Here is a 16,076-nt window from a genome sequence, read left to right on the forward strand (position 1 = left end):
TTGATACCAGAGCTGGAATGAATCCCTTACATTGCTAGAGTTAGCAGGGCCCTCGCAGGATACCCACTTTCACTATGAGCTGACCTGGAAGGTCCCGCTGAGTGCCCCCAACCCACTCCCCCAGCACCCTGGTTCTTTCCCATCCCCCAGGAAACACATTGCTCTGAAATGGTCAGTTCACTTGTTTGTCTGCCTTCCCACGGGTCTGTAAGTGCTTAGGGCAGGGCGGGGTCTTACTCATCTCTTTGCCCTAAGCCAAGGGTCAGGCACAGAGTAGCTTCTTTAAGAATGTTGTTGCACAGAACTCCGACGCTTAAGCAGCTTTCCCTGAGACAGGAGTCCTCTCTCCCTGACAGCCCTGAAGGGACAGGAAGACGGTGTCCTGCCCCTGAGTCTCCTCTGCTCCAGCTGCACAGACCCAGACCCCTCAGCATTTCCCTGTGCCTGGGCTTCAGAGCTCTACCTTCATGCTGTCTGGCTGGGATTCAGCACCTATGTTTCTGGACAGGCGTGGTCTCATCAGTGAGGAGTCTACCGAGGTGAGCTGGGTGGCAAAGGCAGCTGGGTGTGGAGGCATGCAGTACCTGTGTCTGTGTGGTCTGGGACACCCCACCAAAAGGAGGCTAATTCCTCAGTGCCTGGGCTTTTAGAGAGAGAGGACAGCTCACTCACTAACTAGGCTAAATTGTGGGGTAAAGTGGGAGTAGGGAGTTGGGGCAGAACTGGGAGGAATAAGCCAGGAGAACTGTGCACAGGGACAAGTTAATACATGAATGGGTCCTGAGCTTGTGTTGTAGTCAGCATTGTCCCCTCACCCTCCTCTGAACTCCAGTGCAATCTTACGCTTTGTGGAACTTATCACAGCCTGCCTTCAAATCACAGTTATCCATTTAATAACGACGACAGTAAAAACCACTCTGTGCCAGGGTGGAGCTGCATACTTTGAATTCACCGCATGTAAGCCCCACAGCCACCTGCTCTGGTAGGTGTCATTGTTGCCCTTTTAGAGGTGAGTTACCTGAGGCTCAGAGATCTTCATTTGTAAAGTAGCCCCCCCAGTACACTATTCTATATCATTCTATTGTTTTACCTTCTTCATATCACGAATTACTCAGAATGATCTTGCTTCTGCTTTTACTTGTTTTTTTTGTATCCCTCACCTCCATTGTACTAAAATATCAGCCCAAGAAGGCAAGACCTTGTCTGCCTCACTCACTGTTCAGGGCCTAGAACAGGGCTTGGTTAATGTTCGTTGACTGACTAACTGACTGAATGAATGAACTATTTGTTGAATGAATGAGCCAGGATTCCTTCTCCCTTTTATCTTTTTTTTCTATTGGAATGCTCTCTCTTTAGTACTTGAGGAATGTTCTGGAGACAGAATCATTCTCCTCTCACATGTCCTGGGCGCTCTTGAGTCAGGCACTGAGTGGTGCTTGGGACAGGAGGGGTGGTCCCCCTGCCCTTGGAGACCTCATTGTTCTGTGCAGCATGAAATTGGAGGTCACAAGTAAAATCAATTTTGAGCTCTATGATCAGCAAAAACAGAAAGAAATAGGATAGGTTAGGTTAGAAAGTATCAGAATGCATCGCACACAGTAAGGCTAAGCATTTTTGGTTCTCTCTGTGGCTGGTGATCCAATATAAAACGTTTCTCTTACTTTGAGTTTCAGTCAAAAAGTTTGAACCTAGTGTGTGAATTTGGAAGGTGGGATCCTTGGACCTAGACCCAAAAGAAGGTACAACCAATAAAATGAATAATCCTGCTTTTAATTATTATGGCAATTATTGAACATGTTTTCTGTGCCAGGCAGTGTGCTCAGGTCCCAGGGCCCTGCACAGAGATGAGGGGAGAGGAGTCCAGAGCAGGCAGAGATCCTGTGAGCAGGGTAGACTGCCTGGAAGAGGTGGAACCTGAACTCAGCCTCGAAGAACCCCTCTGCCCTGGTAGGTTCAGAGCTGGGTCAGAGTGCAAGCTCAGGTAGCAATAATACTAACAATAACAATAGCTACATAAGTGAGCTCTGGCTGAGTGCCAGGCACCCCTTTAATCCTCCAGACATTCTGGGGAGGCAGGAACTGCTCTTCACATTATTTTATAAGTGAAAAAAAATCAATACCTGGAGAATTGTGGTGACTTTAGCGGAAGAGTCACATAGCAGTAAAGTTGCTGAGGCTAGACCCAGGGTCCACCCAGTTCTACCCTGCTCAAAGCCTATGTCATTAAACCCTGAACTGCACACAGAAGGGGCCCAAATAAATGAGGGGTGCTGGGTTCTAGACACGGGGTAGTGGGCCTGGAAGGGCCAACAGCCACAGCAGGACCCTGAGGCAGCCAGGGCAGACAGAGACAGGTTTGTGTTGGGACTCAGGTAGCAGACATGGATACATGAGGCTCAGAGACTGGCTGGCTTAGGGGGAAGACTACCCATCCTGGAGGGCCTACATGCGCCCAATTCTTGGCAATAATGTGGCCATGGGGAACAAGGTCAGGTCAGTTCCTTGACCTGACACTGTCCATTCCTTGGGCCCAGCGTCCTCCAGCCTGGCAGGCTTGATGGTGAGCAAGGAGCAGAAAAGAGCGGTAGGGCCTGTTTCTCATCTCTTGTCAAGTTTCATCATTGCTGATTTGAACCCAGCTCCTCTGCCTTCCGGTGCGTCATTTGTGCCTGTCAGGAATTAATTCTTGGCTTGAGTGTTCCCATGAAGAACTTGGAGATTCCCACAGCTTATGTTTCTTTGCAGGGAATGAACTTGGGAGTTCCCTCCCGAGAGCACCAGCACATTGCTTGCTTGAGCAGAGGGGGCTGTGGACCGTCACAGGCCATTCTTATGGAAGTATGAATAACGGGGTTATTCACTATTCTTTGCAGCAGCAGGTTGCCTGGTTTTGGACTGTGGTAGGTTGGTTAGTATGTGTGCTGCACATACTCACATACACACACATGCTCACTTGTATATTCACACTCACACATATTGGACACTTGCAAAAACATGCACACACTTATTCACATCTCTGCAAGCATGAGTTCACACATGAGCAACATAAGCATATATGTTACACATGTGTGCACACACAAGCACATGTTTGTACATGGAGCCCTGGCATTTTTCAACAATAAGTTGGTATCTTGGGTGCCTGTGCTTGTGGGATGTGAGTGGTGGTTGTGCTGGTTAGGGTGCTGGCTGAGTGGGTGTAGGTTCTGTTCTGGGACCATTGATCCTTTGTCAGGAAACTTTGGGCTTCTGCTCTGAGCTTCTAGTCCTCTCAGAGAGCTTCTGTAGTAGTTTGGGTGGAGACAGTTGTTCCAACTGCTTCTTTCCTTCTGCCTGGGGCTGGAGAGAATGCCTTCTCTTGGGTATGTCTAGAGTTGCTCTGTGTCCCTTCCTTCTTCTCTCTCTGAATATTCAGCCCCGCCCCCTCCCAGCCCCAGGGTGGGGCAAATCTGGTCCAGAAGGCTTTCTTTTTGTTGTGGGCAGGCCCCGCCCCGTGGCCAGTAGGCAGCCTGGGACTCAGGGCTTATTTCTCTGAGTAGTACTTGGCAGAACCTCAGGGGCTAGGGCTGGGCTGATGAGGCTGGACACCGTGGGCTGGATGCAGTCTGTGGCTTGTCCCTGAGACACCTCCAAGCCCCCAGCCCTCTAATTCTGAAGTATACCAGCCGAAATCCAAGGCTGTCTGTTGGAGGCAGAAGGGCTGTAATTGCTGGCTCTCCTGGGAACATCTCTGCCCTGGGCTTTTCTGCTTGATTCAACAAGAACATCTACTGTTGTATGATGCATAGCAGATATAAATGAATGAATGATGGTGTACTAGGTGTTGTGTTGGGGACCAGAGGCAGATCAGAGATGGAATTTTGCCATCCAGGAGCTCAGTGTAGAGACAGACAGTCATGTAATCCAGAATCTGCTGGACAGTGAGTAGTGTGTGCTTGTGTATATGTGTGCATATATGTGCATGCATGTATGTTTGCATGTTTGTGTACGTGTGAGTGTGTGTGTGTGTGTGCACACGCTAGTGCACATGTGCACCCTTACCTTAGTCCTGGCCACAAGGGAGCATTACCCTGGAATGTGGCATCCTCAGGATGGTGGGTCATTAGTTGGGGGTGGGATAGGTTATGGAGCTGTGGTTAGAGGAGGAAGGGAATGGTGCCCAAGGATGGAGCCTGTGATGTAGCACACACTTATGCCTGGGCATCACACGCACCCCCACTTCCTGGCTCCTCAATACCTCTTTGAAGGAGGACAGGCCATCTTATGGATGAGGAACTTGGGGATCAAAGAGCTTATGTCACTTCTCCCAGACCACACAGCCAGTAAACTGTGAGCCAATGTGAGTCTAGCTTAATGGCTAGACTCCGAAGGTCAGATTTGCTTCCCAAGGCCACTCCTGGACTTTCTTTGCTCTTCTCCTCACACACCTTGGGTGGGGCAGGAGGAGGCTGGAGCTGAGGGCACGTCTTCCTGGGCCTCAGCTTTCTTATCCACTAAAAGAGGAATAATAAAAGTACTTATCTCATGAAATCATCCAGGCGAAACACTTGAGACATGGTAAGAGCACCCCAAACGACAGCCATGTCTATTTGTTCTTAGGGCTTGGGGGCGGGGGTTGCCAGGCCTGTGTGCCCCTCTCCTAGCCCAGCTATCTTTGGCCTGACTGAGGTGAGGCCTGAGCTGCCTTAATCATGGGAGACCCGGGCTCCCACTCCCGCTCCAGCCCTGAAAGTGGGGCGAGGCAGGTAGTGACAGGTGAGGAATAAGGATTTCCCGAGTGAGGAGCTCAGCAAAGAAGTGAGTCACCAACCGCAACAAATGTGGACCCACGTGGGTGCCCACAGGGGCGTGCAAACCGTGGGCGGGCGTGGGCTGTGGGGGCGTCGGTGTGGGCTTGGCTGGGCTGCCCCGCAGTGTTAGACCCGCGAGGCGCGGGAGGCTGGGGTAGGCTCCTTTGGGGGTCCGGGATTGTGTCACAGACGGGAGCCAAAGGGGTGAGGACAGAGGGACCCCCACTCTTTCCGAAGTTTTTCCCCTGCTCTTTCCTTTTCGCCTTCGGGGGCCGAGGAGCGCGTTTCTCTAGGTGTTCAGGTTTGAGAGAAATCCACGATCGTGCAGACAGTCTGATTTTTAAGGGCTCGACTGTTGATACCTGGGGTGGCCGAGGCCCAGAGAAGGCAATCGCTTAGCTCAGGTTGCACAGCGCTATGAGGCTTTTTCTGGTTCCCCAGTGTTCGACGTGGTCTCGCCGAGGCTTGGCCTGGCTTTAAAAGGCGGAGGGGCGAGGGACGTCCAGGTCCGCCCTTCTCCTGGGGAGCTGGAGTCTGGGAGTGGGTGTGGCGCCGAGAGCATTTGCTTCTTTCTCCAGCCAGGGAGGCTGGATGTAGGGTTTGGGCATCTTCCAGAACGAACCGAACTAATGACAAGGGAAGAGGAACTGGCTTCCCAAGCAGTATCCCCCGCCCCAAAGTTTTCCTCCGGGTGTAGGGTGGGTGGGCGGAAGGAGGAAGCGGGGCAGGGGAAGGTGGGGCCAGCAGTTCCCTCCTAGCCCCGGAGTCGCGGTTCAGAATGCGTGTTTGGATGCGGCATGGGTGAGTGTGTCTTTAAATCCGAGCCCCCCGCCCTCTTGGCGGCTGGGGCGGGGGCTCAGGCTGCGGGGCGGTGGCGGGAGCCGTGATTGGCGGTCCGGCCGGGCCCGCCCCTCGGCATTGGGGGCGCGGGTCCCCGAGCGGCGTGCTGGGCTTGGGTACGCAGCTCCGTAGCCCGCGAGCGCGGGCTCCTGCGCTGGTTGCCTTGCTTCGTCGCGCCCGGCCTGCTCGCCTCCAGAGCCGCCTCTGCCCACGGATGGGCTGGGGAAGTTGGGAGGAGCGAGCCGGAGCCCGCGCTGGGCGAGTCCCGCCGCAGCCTGAATCAGCGCCCGCAGTCTGGGTGCAGCGTGCCGACTGCAGGAGCGCGGATGCTCCCTGGAGCCACGGGCTGGCAGGTACCGATGCGTCCAGACCCGGGACTGGCGAAAGGGAAGTGCAGATCCGGGAGTCCTCTGCCCCTCTTCCCCACCCCACAGCCCTTCGCCCAGCCGGGGCCGCTCCGACCACCCACTCCCTATCCTCGCGAGCGCACAGGGAGAGAAGTTCTGGGCCTCCACTCAAACCCTCACGGGATAGGTGTCTGGGAGAGACGCGGGACATCACGTATTAAACAGTGAGGAGTTATTGGGTCGTTTGTTTGTCGCGCTCCGGGCTACCCTCTTACGCTGAGGTAGACATGGGCTGGCGGCCCCTGATGCGGGCTTCCTGTGCAGTTGCGGGGAGGGAAGCTGTCTTATGACCCACATTTGGGGTCTCCCTGGGCTCAACTTTAGGAGGCTTGAGGCCCATGGAAGCGGTAGAGTCCAGAGGCCCCAGTGGGCACAAGCTTTGATTCTGGGCCCCTCTGGCCTGCTCCCTCTGTAGGCCTGGGTTTCCCTGGAGAGCCCCCTTTTTATCTTAGGAGGTTTTTCCTGAAGGAGCAGTCACCTGTCAGAGAGCAGAGTGTGTTCTGTGGGAGACCTGCTGCACCGGGCTGGTTAAAGTGGCCAGGATGGTTGGAACATGCTCTTATATCTTGGGGAGTCAGAGATGGAAGAAAGCCGAGCTTCTGGGATTCTTTACATTCCCAGCCAGAGGTCCAGGCACCAACTGCTTGGCTTTTATGCAGAGCAACCAGACCCAATAACCAAGCGCCTCTTAAATGCAAGGCACTGGGCTCTGCCTGGGAGGATGGCTGTGGTGAAAGGCGCTGGAGGGTTCTGTCTTCTGGTGGCTCAGCCCCACGGGGGGAAGACACTCAGAAAGTTTGCTGATACAGGGTTTCCAAACCAGTCCAGGCTAGTAATAATAGTGGAAATGCCAAGAGGCTACCCATGATTAATTGCTAAACAAGTGACGTAGGTTACGATGTGGGGAGAGGGGCTGGGACCCAGCTTTCATGCAATTATGCAAATATGTTTAAAATGTTCTGGCTCCATACCTATCCTTCCTGATTACCCTGCTCTTAATGAAGACCTCTCACCACCTCCAGGGACAGGGAACAGCAGGAGAGCTCACGAAATTTTCCTGCATCTATGTGCCCCCAGCCCCACTCTAGGGTGTTTTTTTCCTTCCTGCTGGTAGATTTCTGAAGAAACCCATTAGGTTTCTGGGGACAGGCCGAGCACAGGACTCTTCCAGCTGCCCTGGGGCCTCTGAGGTTTGGGGTCTAGATCCAACTTTAAAGGAGGCCAGCAGGGAGGAAGTCCTCACTTCCTTTCTGAAGGACTTCTTTGGCTGGGGGCTGAGGATGAGGTTGGGAAGCTGAAGGTCCTGAACCAGACAGTGTTTCCTGTGAGTGCAGACAGGCATCCTCTAGTTCTCTGGCCATCGATGGTGAAGTTGGGTGTTGGAAGTGGGTGGGCTGGGCAGGGCTGGTTTGAGGTGGGTGGTACCTGGGGCAGTACTGACTTCACCCCTGAGGTTCTGCTGTGTCTGGGGCTCTGCCTCCTCCTCCATCATGCCTGACAGGTTTCTGCTTTTCTGGAACACTTTGCGGAGGTGGCAATGTGCTTGTGCCCGTAGCCTTGGGCGGCTCTTCTGGGAGTGGGAGTTGCTGAGCTCACCCCGAAGCCCTTGGCTAGCACTGTGAGCACTTGGGTGAACATACCCACCCACCTCCAAACAGGTGGCACACACAGGGTCAACCGGGCACAGGTGGGGGATGCTGGTATGGGCAGAGACATGTGCGAACTCGGGTTTACAGTACATGAGCAGAGATGGCGGAACTGAATAGGGACATGATGAAGACAGACAAAAAGACAGTGGAGGTAGGCAAGATGTGTGCAGGGGCGGACGACATGAACACAGAAATGTGGCCCATACATGGGCCGCAGACACCATACAGGCAGATCTACACCTTCATGGGGATTTGAACCTCCCCTTGTGGGAGCCAGAGATGTAAATGGGCCGACGTATGGCCTACAGACTTGGATGTGAGCTGGCATTCACCAGCTCAAGACATGGAAATGGCTTGAGTACCTGGGCAGATATGGAGTTGGCTGTGGGCTCCCCAGGGACACATATATCTGCTGAGTCACCTGACAGTAGAGGCCACGACATGGACAGAGGTGGGTACCACGATGTAGTCTGAGGCGTGCGCTGCTCAGTTATCCCAGTGACTCTGTGTGGCAGCAGTGCCCGGAAGTGGTTCTGTTTGGGGTGATGGTACAGGTGCTCTGTGGTGCGGCTTTATTTCTAGACTGCCCACGTTGGGGTTTGAAGACCCTAAGGGGCTCAGAATTCTGTTTCGCCTTGAGAGTCATTTGACCTTCCCAGTCTTTAAGCTCCAGCAGGGGCTCCTTGAACCTTTGTCTTATCTTCCCTGAGTCTCCAGAAGTTTCCTGAAGCAAGACCATGTGACTTCTGTAAGAGAGGAATCTGGCTGAGGACTCTTTCTGAGCCCAAGCCTGACGGTCTCTGGGAGGGAAGGGACCATCCGTTTGGGGAGAGAAAGAGTAGCCATGTTGTGGGGTCTTTGATGAGACCATTGTTCTCTGGTGTGGACTGCTTCTCCCCCAAACTCTGGGCTTGGGCAGGGAAGGGGTCATCTGTCCTCTGCCCAACCTGGAGACTGGGAGCCAGCCCGGAGTCTAGATATGGCTTGACACTAAATCACTATATGACCCCGGGCAAATTTTTTAATGTCTTAACCAACTCACTTAAAATGAAACTCCTCTTCCTTAAAATAGAGCCAGTAACCCCTAACCCTTGGGGGTGTTATGAGGGTTAAATGGCAGATAATCTGTGGAAAGCATGTGGCCTAGGGTTTGGTACAGAGTGAGCACTCTTTCAGTGGAGCTTTGATCACGAGCCTGTCACCAGGGCTCCACAGAGTTGCTCCAGCAGCCAGGTGCCTGGTCCTGGGAAGGCTGGGCAGGCAGGCACCTCTCATTTAAAAGCTGGAGTGTTTTGTTCACACTCCTGCCCACCAGCCACTCCTTAGCCCTGTGAGACCTCCATGCAGGGTCAGGAAATGGGAGGCAGGGCATATGGAAGCTTGGGCCTGCCGCCTGCTGGGCCTCTGGGAGGGGAGCCAGTGGTTTGCTAAGAATAGCCCCAAATCATGGCTCTGCCTCCCAGTGGGCAGCCATGTACCTCCCTGCTCTGGGGCCAAGGCACTTGCAGATGGGCCTTTTAAATTTCCTGTAACTGGCGCTCCGAATGGGATTAGGTCCGGGAGCAGCAGGCTCAGTCTGGGAGAAGGTGCTGCTCTTCCTGGGCCTTTGGCTGGTACCTGGGGAAAGAGAAACTTCCTCTTCCACTCAGAGCTTGTCTTGACGACTACTCTCCCCCGCTTAATCTTCCTAGCCCCCCAAAGGATTAGCAGTGATTAAGAATACTGGCTCTGGAACCACATCATTAGAGTCTCAATTTCAGCTCTTCCCCTCACTAGCTGTGTGCCCCTGGGAAACTCACTTAACCTCTCTGTGCCTGATTTCCCTGTGTAACTGGGTTAATGATAGCAAATCCCGTACAAGAATGTCTCAAGGATGAAAGGAGGTAGTGTGTGGAGAGCCCCTGTGGTAGCATGTGGCTCAAAGTAAGTGCTCAGCAAACATGAGATGCTGCCGTTGCTACCATTCTCTCAGCAGAGGGAGAGACCTGGGAGGCCAGAGAGGCCAGGGTGCTTGACCAGTCCCTCATGGTGGGAAGACGCCAGGAAGCTTTTGATTCAGGGGTTCAGTATGAGGTGCAGGGGACCAGAGGTGAGTGAAACCCGGCTTCTGCCACGTGAGAGAGGCAAATATGTACATTATACCAAACCCTATTGGTACATTCTGGAGGGAGAGAATGGCTTACCTGAAGGTGGCGTGACACTTCAGGCGAGCTTTGAAGGATGGCCAAGAGTTTGCAAGGGTGAGCGAAGTCTTCCCAAGCAGAAAGAGTAGCCTGTACCAAGATGTGACAGCTTGGTGTATTTAGGGGACATGAGCAGGTACGTGGATCTGGGGAAGAGTCCCACCCTCTGTACTCCTGGCTTGTTAGGAAAGACCCAGCCTCTGGAGCCCTTCATTTTCAAGCTGGGGCTCCAGACTGCTTCCGCCCCAGGATCAGTTACTTGTCTATTTTTGTTCTTAATTAAGACACCCATGGGTTAATAGATCCTCCTTCCCTTCCTTTCAATGAACTGAAGCCTCTGAAAACTCCTAAACCTCTACTAAGGAGTGAATGTATAATAGTGGAATTTCTGGACCTCAGAAATTGTTTTATATATTTCCTATACCTGATATGTGGACTGGCTTTAGCTACGAGGGGTCCCCCCATTTGGGATGGGGTGCCCTATGAGAGAGACATGGGTCATCTGTGGTTACCTACCTGCCCATGGCAGGCAGTAGGGAGCATCTGGGAACTGGGAGTGCCGCTGATGACCTTGCTGGCTCCCAGGGAGCTAGGGCTTTCAGAAATTCCAGGAGAAGGGAGGGTGTGGTGCTCGGAGGGCTGTGGGTCCACTGCTGGGCTTCCCGCCCTCGCCCATGAGAAATGGCCCCACTGCCCAGAGGCTGGGTACCCTCAGATGACCTTGGATTTTGCTAGCCTTTGCAGCCTGCTGAGCCTCAGGGCCTGCCTGTCTGCAGGTTTGTGGCCTCTGTCCCCGCCCTCCCCAGAGTGGAGGACAGGGACACTTGGGTGTTTTGAAGATTCTGTTTTGAAGATTCTGTTTAGAAAGCACAGAGGGAATTTCTCCTCCCCATTTCCTTTTCCTGGAATTGTAGACCCCATGAAAAAGTTAACCCCTCTCCTGCTGGTCACAGAGTGGCTGGTGGACATGTCCCCTTTGACTACTGGTGGTTACTGAGTCCTTCCTACTGGGGCCCCTGAGGTTGGTGCTGACCTCTTAACTCTCCGGTGGCAGCCCTCCGTCAGAGCCCCAGGGCCCTGTTGGCAGGGCCTAGAAGATCTCCGTTCTGGACCTGGGACCTCTCCCTACCTGCATCCTTGCCTGGTGATGCTTTATCTTTAGTTTGACCACCTTCTTAATGGGTGCTCCTCCCTGCACCCAACATAGCCCTTTCTGTTGATGGAGCTCATGGACTTTGGGAATTCTGTACAGGTGCTGCTTTGCTGGCTCGCTCCAAGGCCTGTTAGGAAGCTCTGGTTTCCAAATGCCCCAGAGAGAAGGGCCCTCTGTAGAGACTGGGCCCCAGAATTGCAGAGCCCTTGGGGGAGGTACAGGGCAGTTCTGTCCACTGGGGTCTGAACCAGGCTGAGGCACAAGTAGGCGAGCCCTGGGCTGGCGTTGACTGCTTCCTTTGAGCCCAGTTTTCTCATCTGCCAAATTGGTGTAATAATTTTTTTCCTTGTCTTTAAAAATTTTTAAAAATCAAGGGGACATCCACTTGACATAAAATTAACCATTTTCTAGTGCACAATTCAGTGGCATCGAGTACATTCACAACGTTGTGTGACCACTGCCTCTGTCAGTTTCCAGAACGTTTTCTTTACGCTAGAGGGAAACCCGAACCCATTAAGTAGTTACTCCCCATTCCCTCCTCCACCTTACTTTTAAAAAAAAGTTTTAGTGAGATACATACCAAAAATTCTAAGTGTACAGCTGGATGAGTGTTGGTAAATTTCATGTACTTACAGCCACCACCTCAAGTCTGAGAACACTTCTATCACCTCAGGCGCCACTCCCACCCCTGGTCCCAGACCCATTTATGTCCTTTCTGTGGTTTTGTTTCTTCTAGATTTGCACATAAATGGACTCATATTTCGCTTACATATGGCTTCTAATACGTCAACACGATTTCTTGAGATGTGTCCATTGTTGCTGCATATTCAGCAGCGAAAAGTCCCTTTTCATGCCGAGTAGTATTCCCGTGTGTGAAGGGAGCACAGCTTATTTATCAAGTTCCCAGATGATGGACATCCACCGTGCTATCGAAAATGTTTTCAATTGAAAAACCATATAAGGCAGTTATCTTTATGAAAGATTCAAGTAGTAGCTTCATAGAGAGTAAAATGGAAAAAGTCCCCATTCTCCTCCCATACTACCTCTCTCTTCTCTTAGGTAACACTGTTGGCATTTGCTGAGTATCCTTTCGTCTTTTTTTTCTCGTGCCTCTATATGACTTTGTGTACTTTCTGCTTTGGGCACATAAATGGGATCACATTTGGTCCATGGCTCTGGGACCAGCTTTTTCACTTAGCCATTGGTCCTGGGAACTGCCACTGGAGTGCTGAGCACATTCTGGGAACCGTCCCTCTGAGCTGAGGGCTGGGAGATGGGGTGTGTCCACTTTTCCCTGGCTCCGAGCTATTGCTCAGCGAGGCTTTAGGAAGACAGAAGGTTTTCTAGAGGTGGTCAGTTCAGAGCAGATCACTGGAGGAGGAAGGCTTTGGAATAAAAGGGATCAGTCTGTCCTAGGGGCAGATGAGCTGACCCCAGCTGCTAGCAGCAGGGGCTTCCTCTTCCTGTCTCTGTGAAGTATCTCTGGAAGGAATAGGCCCAAGGAGGGGGGCCATTCGTTAGGTTGACAAAAGATGGACCCTTGAGGACTCCCTTCTTGGTGCAGTGGAGCTGCCCCTTGCAGAGGCAGACTCTTCTAGGTGGCTGCTTGGGGTCTCACTGATAGGACCCTGTCTTGAAGGGCAGGCTTTGCCCAGTGCGTGTGGATGGAGGGTGAGGATGTCTCCAGCCTCCTAAGGAAGCGGCTGTCTCTGCTCAGATTTGCATTCTCCTGGCTCTACCTTGATCCTAGCTAGTTGGGTCATGAATCTGTGTTCCTGAGGTCTGAATCTGTATTGTCATACTCCTTTCCCTGCACTACCATCGATGTAGAAATGATTCACAATCTCTGCATACTAACTAACATTGGTTGTTTTCATCATCTTTAAGTTTTTTCTGGTTTAGTAATTCAAAATCTTGTCATACCGCTGTTGTATGAAGTGAGTTCCAGGAGACAGGAATCCTTTGTACGGTGTTCCAGGAAAGCCACCTGCTCACCCCGGATGGGCTTCTCTGCTGAGTTAGGGTATACTTAGACTCCTTCTGGAGCACTTGGGGATGGTTAAGGGGAGGGAGAGGAGGCTGGACCTGGGAGGGAAGCTATCAATAGGTAGAGTTGTTGATTTCCCTGTGATTTCTCCAGCTTAGTTAGTGCTGTTCAAACTTGGGTAACATGTCGACCCTCCCCCTTTTAAAAATAGCTTTATTGAGCTATAATGCAACATAAGATCCACCTTCTTAACAAATGTTGTACAATTCACCCATTTAAAGCATACAATTCAGTAGCTTTTAGCATATTCACAGAGTTGTGCATCTATCATTGCAGTCTAATTTTATAACGTTTTTATCAACTGCAAAAGATTCCCACTCCCAGCCCACTAATCCACTTTCTGTCTCTATAGATTTGCTTCTTCTGGACATTTCATATAAATGGAATCATACCGTATGTTTGATTCCAGTGGGTTGTTGTTTTTTTTTTTTTTTTGGACTTCCTTTTAAAGGAAGAAAAAGCTTCGTTTATTCATTTATTTTAGGTTTTCTTATTGAAATATAACCTAAAGGTGTACAAATGTTAAACTAGATAAAATGCCTTAGTCTTATATAGTTTTTATATAACTTTAAAACAAACATGAAATACTAATAAAACCAGAAAGCCAACCCATTTCAAATGAATCATGTTAATTTATTGTAAAGATGTAAATAGCAACTAAATTACCAATGTTTGGTTGATAGTAGCGAGCTGTGCCCTTTGGCCTCTTCTGTTTCCCCGTCTCTGTCACTTGAGCCTACTGTACAGAGTGACATCAATATTATTGGGCTGGTTGGATAGTTTTGGGGGTAATTCTGATTATTCACATTTGAGCCCAAACTCCCACTGAATAATCCCAAAGTGTCTGTTTTAGAAGTATATCATATGATACCTGGAAAACTGGCTTGTTCAATTGAAGATAAGTCTTGAAAATGGCGTTATTAGAATCTGTATATAGTGGCTCTTAAACCCACTTCTTGTGTGAATCAGGAATTTGGCATGAACAGATATGGACTTTGCTCAATTCACACAGATACTCTCAACGTGAACATGGTCCCAACTGCTACGAGCCTGGGCCTTGGAGATGGGTACAGCCGGTTTGCATGGGCTGTGGGGTGGCTCCATTCTCTACCCTCTTTGATTTGAACCACAGCCTTTGTGCTGTGTTCGGATGATGTCATTTGGCCTTCAGGGTGAAGAGATTGGATTGTAAACACAAGAGTAGACTTGAGCTCCAAACTGCATGGCAGTGCATCATTCAGATGACCTAGGGTTTGTTCTCATCACTTTTTTAAAAAAATTGAAGTGGAATTCACATAACATAAATTTAACTATTTTAAAGTGTTCAATTCAGTGGTATTCAGTACATTCACAATATTGGGTAAACAACCATCACCTCTATCTAATTCCAAAACATTAAAATTTTTTATTTTTTTTATAAGAATACTTAACATGGGATCCACCGTCTTAACAATTTTTAAGTGTACAATAGATGATCATTGACTAGGGACAATGTTTTTCAGCAGATCTCTAGAACTTATTCTTCTTGCTTAACTGAAACTTTACATTTGTTGATTAGTAACTTCCCATTACCCCTTCTCTCAGCTTCTGGCAGCCACTACTCCCACTTTTAGTCTGCATGAATTTGACTGTTTTAGATTCCTCATATAAATGCAATATTGCAGTATTTGTCTTATTGACTGTTTTAGATTCCTTATATAAATGCAATATTGCAGTATTTGTCTTATTGACTGTTTTAGATTCCTCATATAAATGCAATATTGCAGTATTTGTGACCAGCTTATTTCACTTAGCATAATGTCCTCAAGATTCATCCACGTTGTAGCATATCACATTATTTCTTTCTTTCATAAGACGGAATAATATTCCATTGTGTGTGTGTGTATACCCACACACATTTTCTTTCTCCATCATCAGTGGGCATTATAGGGTTGCCTCCACCTCTTGGCCATTGTGAATAGGGCTGCAGCAAACATGGGTGTGCTAATACCTTCTTGAGAGCCTGGCTTCAATTCTTTTGGATTATACCCTGAAGTATGATCGTTGGATCATATGGTAATTCTAGTTTAAATTTTTTGAGGAATCTCTGTTTTCTATAATGGCTGCACTATTTTACAGTCTTGCCAATAGCGTGTAAGGGTTCCAGTTTCTCTACATCGTTGCCTTTTTATTTTTATTTTTACGATAATAGCTGTGAGAGGCAGGAGGTAATATCACTTTGTAGTTTTGATTTGCATTTCCTTGGTTAGTGATGTTGAACCTAGAAAATATTTTCACTACCTCAGAAGGAAACCCTGTATCCATTTAAGTGTCACTCCCGACACCCCCCCATCCCCACCCCCACGTTTCCCAGCTCCTATTAACCACTGATCTGCATTCTCTGGATTTACCTGTTCTGGATATTTCATATAAAAGGAATTATGCAATACGTAACTTTTTGCGTCTGGCTTCTTTTTCTCGGAATAATGTTATCAAGTTCATCTGTCTACATTGTGGCATGTGGCAGTGCTTCATTCCTTTTTATAGCTGAATAATAATCTGTTGTGTGGATATGTACTACATTTTGTGTATCTGTTTATCAATTGATGGAAATTTGGATTGTTTCTACCCTTTGGTTATTGTGAATAGTGCTGCTGTGAATGTGAGTGTGCAAGTATTTATTTGGATCCTTTTTTTCAATTCTCTCCGGTATGTACCTAGGAATGGAATTGCCGGGTCATATGGTAATCTTATGTTTAACTTTTCGGTTTGTTATTCTTCAGTTAGATAGTGACGATGGTTGCATGACATTGCAGATATACTTAATGCCACTGAATTGTATACTTTCAAAGGCCGAATTTTATGGTATGTGAATTAAATCCCAATTAATAATAATAATAAAAGAGCTCATGGATCCCAAAGCAGGTATCCATGGAGTCTATATTAAGTCATATTCTCAGTTCTGGAAAACTCAGAGCTCTGTATTCCCTTTTGGGATCTGGCAGAATTCCTGGGTGAAGGGGACGCTGGG

The 16,076-nt window shown here is 49.6% G+C and overlaps 1 protein-coding gene across 1 annotated transcript in view; it reads left to right on the top strand.

Annotated features, from left to right (window-relative positions):
• The first annotated feature begins 5,529 nt into the window (after window positions 1–5,529).
• Window positions 5,530–16,076, top strand: part of PALD1 (phosphatase domain containing, paladin 1) — a 78,975-nt gene continuing 68,428 nt past the window's right edge. Inside the window, exon 1 of the mRNA XM_023537855.1 lies at window positions 5,530–5,588. The gene's annotated coding sequence lies outside the window, so the exon portion shown is untranslated. The remainder of the gene's footprint in view (window positions 5,589–16,076) is intronic.

This window comes from Pteropus vampyrus, unplaced genomic scaffold, assembly GCF_000151845.1.
Source record: "Pteropus vampyrus isolate Shadow unplaced genomic scaffold, Pvam_2.0 Scaffold202, whole genome shotgun sequence".
Classification (NCBI taxonomy): domain Eukaryota; kingdom Metazoa; phylum Chordata; class Mammalia; order Chiroptera; family Pteropodidae; genus Pteropus; species Pteropus vampyrus.